We start from the raw sequence: 16,644 nt of genomic DNA on the forward strand, positions 1-16,644 counted from the left end.
GCCCATCCAATGTTGATTTGCTTCATATGCCTGAGTTAACTATTGGGTACCTGGGAAAGACCTGGGATTCTAAATCCTATCAAAAAATTGCAAGAGACAATGTCCTTGAGAAAACTTGACAGTGTCCTTTTCCTCAGGTTCTGAGAGGTGAAAGATGAGTGAAGAGATGAGGATTAGTATGTTTTCCTTTTCATTTTCATTTGCAGGTATAATCCCCTGAAGATGAAGGTGGGTTTCTCCACCTGTGGTTCAAGTGCTAATCTAGGACTCACAAGAGAAGGGTCCAATGTCCTGCTGTGCTGCAGACTTCTGGAGCAAGCATTGTGATATTTCATTTCACCATCTCTGAAAAAGGCATAATTTCATCTGCATTGTAGAGATTTTATTCAGGTAAACAAATGCAAATATTAATGTTCTTAAGAAGATTGCATTTAAGCTATACTTATGTAAGAATTTCTCAAGATGCCTCTATATTTACTAATTTTAGCCAAAGACTGTAGTCTTTATTCAAGTCCGAGTTTACAGTTTTCACTATATCATGAGTTTTCCTTGACTATGTATGAAAAAAAAAAACTACCCTGGAACTTAACAAGATACATTTCTTCCTATGTTATGGTAAAGGAGGAAGTTCAGTTCCAAGGCCAGTAGCAAGCAAATGTATTATTTAAAAAGGAAAGAAAATACAGCCTGCTGGGCATTCATTTACTTAGAGGAGTTCTTTGTATTTACAGTTCTAGAAAAAATATTTCCTTGTAAAACATCCAGCAAATACTTGAAAGCATACAATGTTCCTGCTTACTGAAGGGAGGCAACAGAGAGATTACTCAAAGGAGAACCAGAAATAATAACATATAATGGGGAAAATTCCTGCTACTGTAGTTCAAGAGAAAATAGTCACCTTCAAAAGATAATTAAGAACTTTGGGGGACTGAAATCACCTTCAAGGGACACTCTGGGATATTCAGTTTATCAAATTGGCCATCTCAATTAGGTATGTAAAATTAAGCCATTATGATTTTGCCAATTTCCCTCCCACCTCTGTTTTATTCTACTATTGTTTGAAAAATTTATCCAGTGTGATATAACAGTATTAGCTGTGACTCTCTTTTATCTCCAAAATCCTCATGCTCTCCTCCTCCAAATTTGTTGCTAACAGTTCCACTAATGAGTCACTGTGAAATCATTTCACAGCCATACTCTGAAGTGCTCAGTGTACTCAAGAGCAGGAGAATTATATGCATTTTGTGGCATTGTGGGAAGTTTTTAAAGGTTTTGAATTTTTTCTTACTTCTGTCTTTTTCTTACCTTAATGAGAAAAAGTAAGAAAAAACCAAACAAAATAACCACACTCTTTCCCACATTCTCCCTTTCAATTTCTCCTCAGCAAGACTACAGTTCTCCAGAGCTGATTTTCCTAATAGAGTCCTCCCTGACTATGTTGGACAAATGTCATGTCCCCTGGCTCTCTCCATCTTGTAATGAAAATAGACCTATTGCCAGCTGCACCTTGCTGATTGCTTCCTACCTGCTGCTAAGGATAATTTGTGCAGTGTAAATGAAGACTTCAGTAGTTGCTGCAGGGAAAAAAGCTACAAAAAGGGACTGCTATTCAGCACTCACATAAAATAGCCAATAAAGAAACAGTTCTGATTAGTTGTAAATGTGTAAAGTGTATAAAGTATATGAAAGATCTTCAAATTTTCACAGTCTTAATTATACCAGACATCATACAGAAGTGTTTTACCCTGGAAAATGAATCACATGCATTTGCATATTTTCATTTGCCTGATCCTATATCAAGAATTTTCGTGTATTTGTTTTTTTCATTGTCCTGTCAAATATTTCCTACTGGATTGCTTCCTGTTGTTTGAAAGTTAGCGATAAAAGGAATTCACCAATATTTCCCTTCAGAATATTGTGAGCATTTGGAATACAGATGTTCATGTTTGCTGTTTTCCCCCCAGATATTCTTTCAGGTAACCTCTTACCTCTGAAAGAATGAAAGAGACAGAAGTATTACACGTGCATTACAGAAAATGGTGAGTTGGAGTAGGAGACTGAAATAGTGGCAGCTCCAGACAACAAATCTGTCTGCTGTGTGTGCCCTCAGATCCACCTGCTTTGGCCCATCTCTGGTGTGCAATAGGTTGTGCTGCCCTCTGTTTGTCCCATGCTATGAGAACAATGTGATGCCTATGTGGATGCAAGAGCCTTTATGATATGTTTTTGCCCATTCAGTGTGTGCAGATAAAGGCAAACACACTATTTCTAGCCATTGAATGACTCCTGTTTCATTTTACCTCTGTGTACTTAACACTGCCTGGGATTTAATTGAAAGGTACAGGGTGCAGAAGGGGAAACAGTCACTAAGAAACTAACTAATTCTAAGGAAATACATTGTCCTCCTACTGAAAACCAGATGACAATTCCTAGATTAGACATTCAGTGCATTTCCTAGACCAGGAATTCAGGTATGTTTGGATAATTACATAACCTTTTACCTGCAAAGACTCATACAGCTTTCATTTCTGTCTTCTGCAAAGAGAGAAGGAAAGAACTGCATCAATAATCAGTGTATTTTATATTCCCTATCACTCCATCCCTTTCTAGATAAGTTGAGGTTATCTCCACACACATTTTCCTTTTGTCTGTGCAGAGTAATACTTGAGGCATCTGCTAGCTCTAGTTTAAAACACTTTCTGCTTCCTGACAGCTAGTATTTCATCTTGATCCTCCCTAATTATCCTTCCAAATTTGTCTCTTTTCACAGTATTTACCAGCCTCCTCAACAAATTGTTTAGACATTGTAAAATGCTGGTCCTGCTTCCGAGTGATACTGATCTTTAACATGCCTAGATTCCCACTCCTTCAATTGCTTTAGCTCTTTTCACCCATGAAACTATAATAGTCTAATTCATAATTTCTTTTTCAGGTTCAAAAAAAAGAACTCTTTACATATACCACAGGCCAAACTGTAAATCTTTTGCTCACAGCAGCAGCTCACCAAAATGAAAACAAATCCACAAGGCAGTATGAAGTGCCCCAAACCTTCACACCCACAACTGCAATCTTTCATGAAGACAAGTTATGCAAATATTTTAGGTTTTACTGAGTTCCCAGAGAACTTGTAAGGTCCTGGCAGATTTGAAAGGCCCTAGTCTCTTCTGGGAATTGATCAACTTTATTTCTTTTCAGGCTTCAGCCACTAATCCAACAATGCTGGAAGACCTGTGGGACAGTAAGACTCTCAGCTCCATCCTTCATTTATACTCTGTTGGCTTTTCTGGTAAACTAACTTCTCAACACAGCAGAATCCAACAAGAGTTAGAGAAAGATTTTGTTTTATCAAAATACGGGAAATTTTTACATTTCTTGTTCAGTGTTTGATGAATTCTGAAAAGGGAACAAAGAACTGTTTAATTTGTTTCATGTCTCTTCCAGTGAGCAGTGCCTGGCAAGGACATCACTTCTGAAGCAGAGCTCCTGCAGCATCGCTCCTGCCTTGAATAGCAGAGTGGTTTATCTTTGTTTTTGAGGTTCTTCTGATGTTTCCATAGTCCAGAAGGCTTTGGGTGTCATTTCAGTGCACTGGGTATAATTTCTATGCAGCTGTAATCACAGTTCTGGGAAGCTCTGGGACCCAGCAGAGTGGGATTTTGCTTCCATTCCCAGCCTTTTTTCCTAATGAGAAGATTTTTGTTTACCTGCTGGTGATGGAATGAAAGATTCAAAGCAGTAGTTGCTTTTGTTTTGGGCTTACAGTAGGTTTATCCATCTCTCAAAGATTAAGATAGGAAAAGGTAGTTATGGTAGTGGTGGTAGTAGTAGTAATACTAATAATAATGACAGTAAGAATAACAACAACAACAACAATAATCACAATGATAATAGTAGTAGTAGTAGTAGTAGCAATAGCAAATAATAATGATGAAGTGAAGCCAGTGAGTTTTGCATGCACTGAGAGGAAAAGGACAGTAGCTGTCACTGCTGTTAAGAATAATTTATATATTGTCTATTTTTGATTTCTCCTTCTGGGGTTATAAGTGTTGACAAGTTAACATCAGGGCAAAGGTACATTGGGCTGTCAGGTTTCTATTTTCTGCTTCTTGCTCTTCCACAAAGTGCTACAGAGATTGATTGATTTGATTTTAAAGAGTTCGGTTACATCACAGTGACACAGTCTTCAATATGAATTAAAAGAATAAAATTGTTTGTGTAACTTGTTTTTGTGTTGACAGGATCTTTGCACTCCAGGCAATCACTTTGTTTTCCTTACAGCTTTGTTCTTTAGCCACCCAAATGTGGAATGTCACTCAACCTTGTCATATTTTTTTCCTTGATGTTCTTTATTAGTCCCTATCATTCTTTTCAGGAATCTAACAAATGTGGATAGCCTTTGTTAGTCAGTTGCTCTGTGTTTTTGCCATTTTAAGCTTCTTCTCCCAATACTATGATAACAGAGTTTCTTAGTGGACATGACCGTTACTTCATAAGATACCAGTTAAGCCTTTGAGTGATCACTAGTGTGATCATCTAATTAAATTTCTGTAGACATCCAAATGAAAATTACATATTTGAACCCACAGTTCATAGTCAACCACAGTTAACTTTTAACACAGCTCTAAATTTTTTGAGGGAATTAGGAAGTGATAATACAATTAGGGGTCTTGCTGAGCTTCAGCTCTTTCTGAAAATGAGATCTAAATGTTTTCAGAATAAAATTAGGTAATCATCCAAAATTCTGAGCATCTTTCTTGCACTGGACTGTCCCACTGAACCTTTCCAGTCTCATCTCTTGCACATACATTTTTAATCTCTGTTTTACTACATCTTCTATACTCACTTTAGTATGACATTCATATGTGCATTGGCTGTAATTTTAATATCTACAGCAAGCTGAGATGAAATATCAAAAGGAGCACAGAAGTAAAAGGATATAATCCAGACCTGAAGACATCATAAACCAAAGGTTTTCAGGCAAATTATGTATGATTCAGGAAGGCTCAGTCATGATGTGATGACATAGATTAAATTTCTGAAAATGGTCAGGAAAAAGTTCTGTGGAAGAAAAAATTACAGGGTTACATAGAAACAGAAGTATTAGGCAAGTATTGCTGTTTTGGTTTGTTTAGTATTTTTTTTCTCTGGAACTGAAAGGCTGCTCATATGTAAAAGAAACTGGATTGTGAAGTCATTAGAACAAAAATATGTAAAAATCTATTGTATTATTAAAATCCTTAGAAAAATTGTAATATATTGTATGCATATATATTCATGTAATTATTTAACTGTAGTTTAATCTCGGTGATGTTAGTTTTAGCAATTACTTAAGGATCAAAGTAGTGTAGACTGGTTAGTGGCGGAAATGCAGATAATCGTTGCCTTTTCTCAAGAATGGGACCTTGAAAGGCTAAGCTTTTTCAAAACTACATAGCTGGAAAGACATTTTCATCCTAGCAAAGCTCTGCTGTTTGCAGCTGCATTTTTGCTGATTCTCTGAAGTCAGAGTTAATTGATAGACAATTTGGCCTGTAGACTTTAAATAACATACTGAAATCTCTGTTTTGGGGAGAGGCGGGTTTAAAGTTAATTATTCCCCCAAATGACTTTTTCCAACTGAGTACTAGTGCTGGCAAAAATTTTGCCATTGAGTAAGGCTTTATTTCTGTGGATTTTCTTTTTTTTTTGCTCTAGTGTCTAAGACGTTGGAAGTTAAAGTCCTTTTCCTGGGATGGGATAGACCTCTTGTCCATAATGAAATAAAAGCCACTGATTAGCTAATTTTTTTTATTTTGGCTACCTGAGCTTCTCCAGTTCACTTTTGAAAAACAGATTAGAAATCTGGGTTAAGTAGGCACAATTCCTAAATGGGAATAGCTAATTATGGGATTCCAGCTTTGGTTCCAGACTTTTATGCTCTTCAGCATTTTTGGTCTATAGTTTTATATTTGAGTGTAAACAGTTTTTTCATTCTTCATGCTTGTGACTTTCTTTTCTCTAATTTAAACAAGACTCCCTCTGAGCTGGAAGGCAGGTTTCACTGAACACCTGAGACTCTGTACTCTGGCCTTCTAGTTAAATAAGTGATCTTCTAATGTTTATTTCCGGTAGTGTCAGCATTTACCTCTGATAGCTTGCAGTTTTGCTCATGTAGATTTTCTGACTTTTAAAATAATAATTCAATAATATTATGAAACAGATTATAATCCATTTTATGTCTTTGTCTCTTATGGTAAATTATTTCCCTATTTCTCAGAAACAGCTGCTTCCCACTTCAAAGCAATATTCAATTTCTATGGCAAATACCACAGCTTCAAGGAATGTTTTTGCCTTTATTTTCCCCCTTTCCTTCCACTAAGCTTAAACTGGAAATCCACATCAGTTTTCAGATATGCCCTGTATATAAACCTCTATAGATTTTTTTTTTAGTTCATCTGAGGTTCCCTCTTTTTCCCCTCAACTCTCTGATCAGAAAGATATAAATTCTGAAACATGCTTTTTCTGGATTGCTAAACCCTAGATTCTTTTGATTTTTCCCATTTATGTGCCCTCTGAAGTTGCACTTGTGTTTCATTTGCTTGAAAATTAAGAGGGAATTTACAAATAGATATTCATGTGGCTGTCTTAAGTGAAAGGTGGTGGTTATGACCGTACATTTTAAGATGCTTTAATAGAAGTTAAATATTAATTATCTAGTCTCTAATTTAGTCTTATGAAGACATAGCCCTAAATTTAAAACAGGCACCTATTGAAATATGTATGGGCCTACTCCACTATGCTTAGTTTTGTTACATAAAATGGGAACAATTAATTAAATAATTCACATGTCAGATGTTTAGAGTTAACAGTTATCCATCATTCTTATCTGTTGTAATTTTTCTCAAATTATGAATGACGAAGCATAAATATTAACTCTTGCAGGAGAGGTATAATATTATTTTCTAATTATTTGCTTTTGTCTTTATATATATTATAAATATAAATGTACATAGATATAAAATAGACATAAACATATATATTACATATATTTTCATGTTTGCTATTGATTGATTGCATTAAATTACAACTTTTGAAATTGAGGTTTTTTATGAAATAACTAGCTGATTGCATTTACAGCTATTCAAAGGGGAAAAAACATAAAATAGCCTTGTTTCCAAAGTCAACACTATTGTTTTCAATAAACTCTATTTTCTTTACCCACCCACTTCTGAAAATATGCAGAATGTCTGATACTTTTCTGCAGCAGTTTTGGTTTCAGTATATATTAAAGAGTAAGAATTATAAATTGAGACTATGTTCTGAGTTCTGTTCTTCACATTTGAACATCCTCAAATTTGTGTAATTTTTAGCCAATGCAGGTAATATGAGGCAAGTTCTCCAAACTGGGGCAGTGTTTGGTAAAAAAAATGAACATTTTGCTTTTCTTGCTTGCCTTCATTTGCAATGCACCATATTTGCAATTTGTAATTAATTTTGTAGTCTATTTTTTCCTGGAGTAGTTCTCAGTTTATTATTATTATCATTATTTAATATAGCCTGTGGAACACTGAACACTGATTAAGTGTTGTATGCTTTCTGTTATCTCTGAAGCATAACCGATGAAGTATTGTGAATTTGGCACTGTGTAATGTAGCATTTTGCTTGCTGTGCAGCACTAACAAACAACACATCAGTAGTCATGCCTGTCTCTCATTTAAATGCAACCTCAGAGTCACACTGCATGTTACAAATATCTGGGAGCTGTGTGATTAGTTAACATCTTTTGCATAACCTTAAAACTATAGCAAGTTCTCAGGAGATAATTAGCTTTCTGGATACCTTCAGTGAAATGAACTCTGCCTCAGCCATGGTGGGTACTATGTGTTCTACTGCTCCCAGGAAGGGTGGCATCAAAGTGCTTTTAAAAATAGCTTAAGTGTTTTCTACATTAAAAATAAAGTAAAATGAAAGAGAGAGATAAATAAGTCCTAATTTATTTATTTCTAGCTATCAGGATTGCTTTTGCTCCCTATCTTTTACATTCTTTCCTTTTTTGGCAGCTCTTCTGGTGTAAATAAAGGGTGTTCAGCAGGGACCAGCCTCCCTTACTGAAATCTGCTCACCTCTGTCCCAGAGTTCATGTCTCATATGCTAGGGGTGAGTAAACAGACAAAATACATCACAATTGAAAAATCAGGAAGATGTGATATAATATTTTTCCTTAGCAAAAGCTTGAGACTTCAATTCTTTGTATAGATTTATGGAAAGCAATGTTTTCCAAACATTCTCCAAATGTTTTTTGTCTCTTGAAATAATTCCCCAGCCATATCCATGTGCAACATTTTAAAGCTTTTGATCCTGCTTTGAAAAGGCTATTCTAAGCCTTCAGTGTTTACAATATTCTCTTTTAGCACTGGAAGTATCTGTATAATAACCTCAAAATTAAAATGTTTTGGAAGCTTCTAAATATAAGTCATAACTGCAGCTGTCAGGAAACAGGATTTTGACAAAATTGAACTTGTTAAAGGAAAGTATCAATTTTGATTAAATTTGCTTGAAAGGTGTTTTCTAATTTGAAACAAAACATTTCAATAGGCTAACAGCTTTCTCTACATTTATTGGAATATAACGTTGCTGTTTGTTTCAAAATTATTTTTCATTTTGAGGTTCACTTGTAACTATGATGTAATTTATACCCAAGAACTGAAGTATTTTTGAAACATTTTGACCTTTTTTCTACTGAAATTTAAATGCATTACCCCCCACCAAAAAAGAGTTTTGTAAGAACCTTCAAATTTTATTTTGATTGTATGTAGTGAAATGTTTTCCTGAAAGGCAATTTTAAAACGAAATTCTAGACTTAATAAATTCTCTTAATACTTTTTCTGAGATATAAACAGTTGGTCTAGCTACACTGATTGTGCAAAACTGTAAGCCTGCACATATCTTTATCTACAGTGATCAAATTGAAGCTCCCCCCAGTCTGGTGGATTTTTATTCAGTTATCTTTTTCAGGGGTTGTATTGCCCATCTGATTCAATCTTTAGCATTATTGGCCACCATTGCTCAAAAGGAGCTTTTTTGGGTTTCTGAAGGTCTAGTGAGGAAAAATTGAAGACGTATACACAGGTCCTAAAAGCATTGAAAATTCAAGATATACCATCAGAGGAACTGATCAATTTCTTACCTGGAGAGACATAATACTCTTGTGAATAGCCTACTTTTCCAAAACAAGTAAACAGAAAGAATTTTTTTGTTAATATCCAGATGCTTGACCGAGGATCCTACAGGCATTCCAAGGATCACTCTGTTGTAGCAAGGAATACAGCTTTTCAAAATTTTCCCCTCTCTACAAATAACTGTAAAGCAAGTGCAAAGCCAAATTTGCCTCCCTATGGAAGAATCCCTGGATGGGCAGTCAGGTTCCTTCCACAGGGTACAGCAGGACTGAGACACCCCAGAAACTGACATAGGGTGTAAGGTGTGTGAGGCTGCCTGCAGCTGAGGAATTAATGAATGGACAGGACAAATCACCAAAGTCTACAGAGCTTCCTGACTTCTTCTGAGGCTCAAAATTCCCTCATTTAGATAATATAAAGTATATTTTCAGGTACCTGATATGTGCTCACTTATGCCTGTAAACTGCAACAAGAGGGAAGAGCAGCATTGCCCCGTGTATGTGTACTTCTCAAGTGAATAGTTCATTACATTGTGAACAGAGGACCTGCCTGAGACTTCCAAATTCACCTTACCCAGGTCCTAGGCTGATATTCTTAACCAGGATCTTCAGAGCACTTTCAGATATTACTCAAATATTACTCACTAATGCTCAAATGTTCTGCAGAAGACAACTGAAGATTTTCTGAGCATGAAAGAAAGAGAAGAAGATGAGTTTTAACTCTGTAGCTGAACAGCAGCTTGTAAAGTGGGAGATCTGGTGTTAAGCCTTTTCCCTCAAAACTGTTTCCATGTTTTGTAGGAGTGAGACAATACCATTCATGAGAACTGCATTCCAGAAGTCTTTCTCTGTCACTGCCATTCCCTTTCTGCATTTCTGCAGCCTACATAAATAATATATTCATTTGATAAAAAAAGCAACCAAAACAGCTGTACATAAATCCCATTTTTGATATTTAAATATCTACTGGGCCTGAACCTGAGGGTATCAGCTACTGAAAGTTTCCTGATTCCTTCCAAAAATCACTGGGCTCATCACCTCTACTTCTCAGAAATGAAAATTTACTTTTTGTACCTTACATCTTTATGTATAAAATAGGAATAAAATGACACCTTTTCATTTTTTTTTAATCATATTCTTCACAGAGGTCAGTAAGCAAGTGCTAAGTGCAAAAATAATTCTCTACTTTCCAAGCTGGAACTGACTTGCTAAACTGAAGGACACACGTTCTAGTCCATTACCCATTACCTCCATAGTTCTCCATCTTTTACATTTTTGTCAATAAAAAATAATGTACAGTCAGAGTGTGAAATTTTCTTCTGTATGAAAAGCCAACAAAAGGCCCATGTCTCACCAGCTTTCCAGAAGAGAGTGACACCTCAACAGACCAGTCAGTGTTAATGGTTATAAAACGAGACATTCAGAGCCTATGTGTCAAATATGTAGGGCAAAATTCTTGACCCTGACTGTCAGTCTTGCCTGGCTGAAGGGGGCACAGAGGGCAGAAAGCTGCTTTTGGCTGAGGCAGACAAAGATGAATTCTGCTTGAAGAGATGGCAGAGTTGATAAAGAGGTTTTTTACCCAGCCTGGAGGACCTTCCATTAAGATATTGAGAAGCTGTGATTTTCTTTTTTTTTATTTTTTATTTTTACCTTCAAGATATCCTTGTCTGTGCAGCATACTTTCACATTCTCTCTAATGGAATTTTAAACCTTGATTGCCTTGACTATAAAATCGATTCCAATGTTTCATCATATGAACTGCACACATGTAAACTGGTTTGGGCTCCCACAGAGTGCTCCACAGTATATGCTTAGTCAGAAGTAATTTTTCTCTAACAATTGCCTAATTTTTAAGTAAGAGGATCGCTAAATATAACAGTTTTCCAGTTCTCCTGTTAATTCCTTAAGGTCAGATTTGTGACCCTTTTTGGTGAGAGTGAAGCAGAGTCTTCCACTGAAAGTGTAGCACTTGTGTTGGACAATTCTGTCTGAAACTGGACAAGTAAAGCTCATTCATATAATTCCTTCTGTCCTAATTCTTAAGGATCAAATGAAAGAAAGGAATCAGTAAAGGTAGCTTCGTACAGGTGTTTTACCTTAATACTCATAGTGTCCTAAAGAATGCTTAGGCAGCTGTCACATTTTATATTTTAGTTTCCTTGCTTGGACTGGATTTTTGAATGAAAATTGAGTTAACTGGTGGTTGTTTCATGGCTTTGCCTGTGTGAGATGCAATTTCAGCAGGCTTTCTCTGAGATTTAAAAATATTCAGCCCTTCTTCATCTGAAGTTTACTAAATTCTGTAGTAGATATTAGCAAAATTGGTATATGAGTGAGTCAGTTATGTTAAGAGGAGGAAATAAAAGGTGAGTACTGGATTCCCAGATTAGCAATACCACCATGCCTTAACCTGGATCTTGAGGGAGTTTCTTTGGAACAGTTATGACTGCAACAGGGTGTCCTGTCTTGCAGCAAAAATAGTAGTGTCCCATGTAGGCTAACCTGGTCACCAACTGCTCTTCCTGAATGCCACGTCTGCTGTTGCAATGGAGATGTTGTTTTGGCCACTTGGGGAGAAGATGATTCACTGCAAAATGCCATTTGTGGCTAATGATCACCCGCAGTGTTACAGGGTTTTCACAAAGGTAAAGCAAAGAGAAAAAAGCCGCGGCCCAATTAAGATCTCCCCGGTTTTTGATCTTAAGTCGGTAGTTCTAGTTTTTGAGTTTTGTTAAATGATCTGACTGCACAAAAAAGTCACAATTGGTTCAACTTGCTGAAAGAGTTTTTTAATAGAATGTCATGAGTTTATAAACTGATCTTTCCCTTGCAAATTTCAGCCGTTTGAGAACTGGGCCCTAAGTTGTCTATTCACAATGATCTTGGTTTTTGCAAAATAATGATCTAAATGATTTATTATTCAGTTCTTAGACTGCTGTTTTATTTCTGTTGATCTTTGTTTTTCTGCTTAATTTCTATAAATTACTGTACAGTTTCCCATAAGGTATAATTAAGCAGAATTGCTAAAGTTTTAATTATTGTGTATTATAGATGTTGAAAGCAACATTAGCACTTAGCTTTTAAAAATGTGATAGTATATTTATAAGAGAGCATTTATAAACACATTTACATATAGTTAAGATGAAAAAGGTATTTGAATTGTAGTCATTAGCATTTCTTCAAACATATGGCATACCAGCAGAAGCCATGGGCCATGCCTTCATTAACTGAACACTGTTTCATCAGTATCTCAGCTTCCTGCTGTGCCACCCTGTAGCGTACCCTTCTGTCCCTGAGGTTTCAGAGACAAGGGACAATATGTCCCCAAGGTGAAAATCTGGGAAATAACGCAGATTAGCCCTTAGAGGAGTTCTTATGATTATTTAATCATACTTAGGAAAGAAGTACACTGTACTACAAAAGAAAAGCATTAAAAATCCTACCAGCCTACTATTTTCCATGTTGCAGCATATAATGGTCTCTTCAGTGCACCATCAACACAGCTACGGTGGAACATAAACTGCTTTATTATAAGGCCAGCCTTTTTCAAATTTCTTCATATAATGGGTAAAGCTTATATTGGTGCTCACAGGTACCGTAGGTCAATTAGCATTCATTGTCCATAATGTTCAGGTGATGGATCAAGAGTTAACTTCTCTTAACCATGGTACATGCAGCCATTTAATTTTATTTCCTAATAAAAAATGGAAAAGGAATAAAATTTCTCATATAAATATCATGGTCATATTTTATTTGTGCATTTCTGAAGTATATAAAGATAGGTTAATATGACAAGCAGAGACATTTAAGTCATTAAATTCTTTCATACATTACCAATATATGATATGATATTATATGATTTTATTTGCTAAATATTCTTTGCTAAAAAGCTATATATTTTGGAAAGCTCTTAGCAGAATTTTAAAAACATATATTTTGTTTGACAAGATGACATTTTGAAAGTAAAGCTAGATTTTGGGGCTGAGGGTGGGTTGGACTTTTTGGTTTTTAAGATGCTTTTTTCCATTGCCTTGCAGTCTCTCTTTTCTTTCTCATTGTGACACAGAGTAGTAAAAAGCATTGAAATGGAAAATAATTATCAAAAATATTTTATCAGTGTCTTATGGACATTGATCTGCTTTCTTGCATTTGTATCTCCTGTTCTCCAAGAAGAGTTGGAGCTTTATGGAAGTAGCCCTCTGTCTTTGAAATCCAGTCAGTAAAGCCTGTTCTTGGATTAGGAGAGAACAAATAGCAACTGGAATCAACATATTTAAATCCTAATTATTAAGTCAGCTATTGAAAGAATCATATTATAATATTAAAACATATATTATGCTACAATAAATTCTATTATTCTGCCTTTAGAAAGTGTACTCTTCAACATGCATTTAGGAGAGGAATTCGAAATCTCTTATGGTTTAACTTAGTGCAGATAGAGAAAGTGTGGATTTAAAAAGATTTATATAATTACAAGTATCTGATACAATTTAAATATTTTTATATAAATTCTCACTGTTTTTGTCAGGCCTAGATGTCTTTATGACAGGTTTAGAAACATTTTGGTAGGAAGTCAAAGTATAAGTGTTTAAATTGGCATCATTTTTACCTTTATTGTTTTTCTATGGCAGGAATCTGGAAATCTCTCACTGTGGTATCCACCATTAATCAATGGTGCAATGGAAAGCTCTCATTAACTTTAACCCTCCGACCCTGACATTATTCTACTCATCACAGCAATCATTAGCAAAATGAAAAACAATCAACCAGCGTATCTACATTCTGCTAATATTAATGCTTTCACTCTATTACACATGAATGTCAAATGTGACAAAAATCACTGAACTTCAAATATATACATAACAGATTTTGATATATATAAATCACCAGTTTTTGTTATTCTCACTCAACAGCAAAATCAAAGTTACAGTGCCAAGGGGGCCCATACCATTTGCAATCTGTAGCATTTCCAATGTATTTTCAACAATATTGTAAATATTTATGGAGTTTTATAAAGACTCTATGATTCCTTCTGCTTTTGATGCATCAACAAGACACAGTAGGATACCATAGGCAGATATTTACTTCTGGGAATTCCCTTTTGGACTCTTTTTGGTTGAAAACGACTTCATGACATACAGTACCGCAAATCCCCAGAAATGTACCATGCTATTATTGCCAGCTGAGTTCTTCCAAGTAAAGATGACATCAGCCATCTGTCATGCTATACTAATCCTAGGAAAGAAAGCCAACTGAAGAGAAAATAAGTACCTTTTCCATCTATTAGCCAAATATTTATATTAAAAAATGAAACTCTTAAATTTTTACCAGCAAAGTTAATTCCTGTAAGCAAATTATCTTTTCTGAGTAAACAACACATCTAAAATGTCTTCGTCTTTTTATCTACCTAAACTAAGTTATGTCACGAGCATATGTTTGAAGTGCTGATCTTTTGCTACATATTGGTGGATAAGAAAATATGATTCCAAGTAGTGATTTTCCTCCAGACCTGCTAGATGAACTCTGCCAGGTACCATGTAGCTGCGTCAATGTTCCGGACTGCTCTGCTGAGGTAAATGGAAGTTTCCCAGAATCTAACAGTGCAGGAATTACACTCTCCATCACAACCAATGCTGCCAATCAATAAGGAAAGTGTCTAAATTAATGGGAACATCATAATAAAATGTTTAAAAAGCCCAAACTCTGTCAGGTATCTGCTTCCCCACAGTGCAGGGAACATGTCAGTGAGGAAATCTTTTGGATAAGCTGAAAAACTATTTTACACTGGGACTTATCCTGTGCATTTATGTCTTATTTCTTTGTCACTCAACAGCAAATAATTGAATTTTAAACTAAGGTGATGTTTAAAATCTCATATCAGAATAAAATTTAGACTAGAAAAATAAATCTCAGGAAATTAAAAAAAAATTAGCAGCCAGCTATACCATTCCCTGATAAGAATGTAGTATGGTACTTCTGTAAAAAATATCCAAAAGCACATGTATGATTATTTAGTGCTATTGTCCTTAATGTTTTTCACACTGTAAATGTTCCTTTTGCTTTTTTAGAAGAAGCAAGACAGAACTGAGCATTCACACAGCACTACAAACAAATAAATGTCTCCCCTCTCTCCACACTCTCAAATTCATTTTTTTCTTATTTGCCATTTAATATTGTGAGCATGCCTTTTAAGTCAATAATTCATTTTGGGATGTGAATTCATACAAAATGGAAGATTACAACAATAGAAGTTTCAGAATTAAAGGTGTGTTTCTTGGGCTGTAAACCTTTTGACTTCATAGTTTAGAATAATGTGACAGATGGAATTAATTTTTTCAGGTAATATATAATAACGAATATACTATTATTTTTATATATTAATATATAATAATTAATATACAAAGATTTTTTTACAAGTTCTGCTGCCTAAGCTTCTTGACTGGTTGGGTCTTCCAATGGTTCCAAGCTGGTTTTTGTAGAGACTCTGACTATTTTCAGCCAGTGGATTTCTTGTCTCTTTGCAGGTTAAGAAATTACTTAGCAGTATCAGCATGACTGTGTTTTGATTTTTTTCTAGAACATTGAAACATAAAAACAAGAAAAAGAAGGGAATGCTTTCTTATGAATATATACTTAAGATCTTAAGGTCATAAAAGTAACATCTGATTTTGGGAAACAAGAGGTGATTAGAGAAAAACTCAGGAGCTGAATGCATTCATTACATATATCCCTTGACACCCAAAAAGGCACAACGTTCTTTCATGTCTTCTGCAGAAAACAAGGGTGAGTTACAATTCTGCATGGTAATTATAGCAAATGAAATTACATAACTTTTGGACTCATTACTTCAACTAATCAATTTTTTGGGGGATGAACTTCAACCTGGATTACCACCATTCTATCTCCAATGACAACGCCACTGAAAAATAAGAAGTGATTTTAAAAATGATGCATTTGTGACTTCAGCTTATATACTGAGTCAAGAAACCAAAGTATTTCTAGTTATCACATGTCTCAATAAGAATATATCTGTCTGCTTTACAACCTGGTAAGAGCTGAAATTTAAAAAAAAAAGGTTTATTATCTTACACTATAAGTCTTAGCAATAAGCCATTTCTGAACCCAAAAGACTTTAAAGGCACTTTCCTGCAATGTAATGTTTCTTTATTCAGTAGAACAACTGGGGGAAAAAGCTAAACTTTTAATAAAAGTAAATCACAAGAAATAAGATTAGTTATTCTTTGATTTCCAAATAAAATTTATGCCATATTTTAAGTAAAACCTTTCTGATTAAAAGAAATTTTATTTCCTTTACATTTTTGCTTTAGGATCCCTGTATACTAATGAGAAACAGGTAAGAAAAAGGACATTTCATCACTCCCTTTCTCCTGGGAGGTTAAATAAAAAACAAGGACCAGAGCTTGAAATTTAAGGAGGGGTAAAAGATTTGAGTTTTTTGAAATAAAATTATAACAAAATAAAGA

The 16,644-nt window shown here is 35.1% G+C and overlaps 1 long non-coding RNA gene across 2 annotated transcripts; it reads left to right on the forward strand.

Annotated features, from left to right (window-relative positions):
- Positions 1 to 160: 160 nt before the first annotated feature.
- LOC134416072 (uncharacterized) lies at positions 161 to 16,369 on the forward strand. 2 transcript variants are annotated; one of them, XR_010027174.1, is made up of 6 exons: positions 161 to 390; positions 732 to 991; positions 1,977 to 2,039; positions 3,196 to 3,286; positions 8,040 to 8,136; positions 15,738 to 16,369. It is a non-coding gene; the product is annotated as an uncharacterized LOC134416072 (long non-coding RNA). The 2 variants fall into 2 exon arrangements; XR_010027173.1 differs by lacking the exons at positions 8,040 to 8,136; positions 15,738 to 16,369 and adding an exon at positions 3,442 to 5,195.
- Positions 16,370 to 16,644: the final 275 nt, after the last annotated feature.

This window comes from Melospiza melodia, chromosome 1 (genome assembly GCF_035770615.1).
Source record: "Melospiza melodia melodia isolate bMelMel2 chromosome 1, bMelMel2.pri, whole genome shotgun sequence".
Taxonomy (NCBI): domain Eukaryota; kingdom Metazoa; phylum Chordata; class Aves; order Passeriformes; family Passerellidae; genus Melospiza; species Melospiza melodia.